At 36.7% G+C, this 1,168-nt stretch overlaps 1 non-coding gene across 1 annotated transcript; it reads left to right on the plus strand.

The window, feature by feature from the left end:
• Positions 1-666: 666 nt before the first annotated feature.
• Positions 667-739, plus strand: Trnar-ucu (transfer RNA arginine (anticodon UCU)). The gene has a single exon. It is a non-coding gene; the product is annotated as a tRNA-Arg (tRNA).
• Positions 740-1,168: the final 429 nt, after the last annotated feature.

Consider the following 1,168-nt stretch of genomic DNA (forward strand, 5'->3'; position numbering starts at 1 on the left):
CTCTTTATACTTGCTAACCTAAAAGTAGGGTGGGGAAACAAAGATATAAAGATGCAAGCTAAATGCCTCTAGGATAAGACCCATAGAGGTCCTGAATGTCAAAAACACTCTGAAGCCCAGATTTGAATTTTCTTTCTCCAAAATTCCCACTTTCACTTTATAACCTAATGAATGTATAAGGAATATGCATGGAATAATCAAGATTCCAATAAACTTCTAACTTCTAGCAAACAGGAAGTACAATTGTTTGCTTTCCTTTCATTTTTTTTTTCTTTTATCACCCAAGAAGACAAGCACTGGAGAAATTTTTAACTCAAAATAAGAATGTCTAAGAATTAGAGCTTCATACTATTATACCATTAAATGAGATGTACCTGGGAGCAATATTATTCTCATCACCAAGGGACTAAAAAAAAAAAACAGCTGGCCAAGATTTTTATTAGAAGGAGCTCAAACCTCTAGCAAAAGGAGAGAAAAGAAAACCTTCAAGTTGATTTCAAAGGCAGTTAGTCTTTATTTCCAGTAAGTCTACCGGTATGCTTGGTGAAAACAGCATCTGGGATGGGAACATGGGTTGTGTGGGTGGTCTTGCAGCTGAACAGCAAGCAGGTCAACTTCAGCTTCACCAGTAAAGTCAAACTCCTCCCTAATATCTCAATCTGGGCTGGGGATATAGCTCAGTTGGTAGAGTGCTTGCCTTCTATGCACGAGGCCCTGGGTTCAATCCCCAGCGCCACCAAAAAAAAAAAAAAAAAAAAAAAAAACCTAATATCTCAATCCTACTTCATCTTTGTTGCTGGAAAATATTCCTAAAGTGACTGCTGTATGTTAATCTCAGCTTTCTAACCCCTACAGAGCCGCTTGTAGACATACACTGAATGCAGTTGCAGCATTAATTGGAAAGTAGATTACAAATAGGAACAAAAAGTTCACAGCAAACCTTCATGGAAGCTAGTGATGTGGATTTCAAGGTGATATCTGCTCTAGAAAATAAAAACATCAAGGCAATAAGTCCTTGCTTTAGTCGATATTTATTTTTCAAGTTAATCAGTCCAGAAGTTGGAAAAAAAAAAAAGAATTAAGTGTCCTGGCTATAGCCTCCATATACATAATCACTTAAGCAATACAAGTTAGATTGGTGTCTGTCTGCATAAAAATTGACTATTGG

Source organism: Ictidomys tridecemlineatus, chromosome 4 (assembly GCF_052094955.1).
Source record: "Ictidomys tridecemlineatus isolate mIctTri1 chromosome 4, mIctTri1.hap1, whole genome shotgun sequence".
Classification (NCBI taxonomy): domain Eukaryota; kingdom Metazoa; phylum Chordata; class Mammalia; order Rodentia; family Sciuridae; genus Ictidomys; species Ictidomys tridecemlineatus.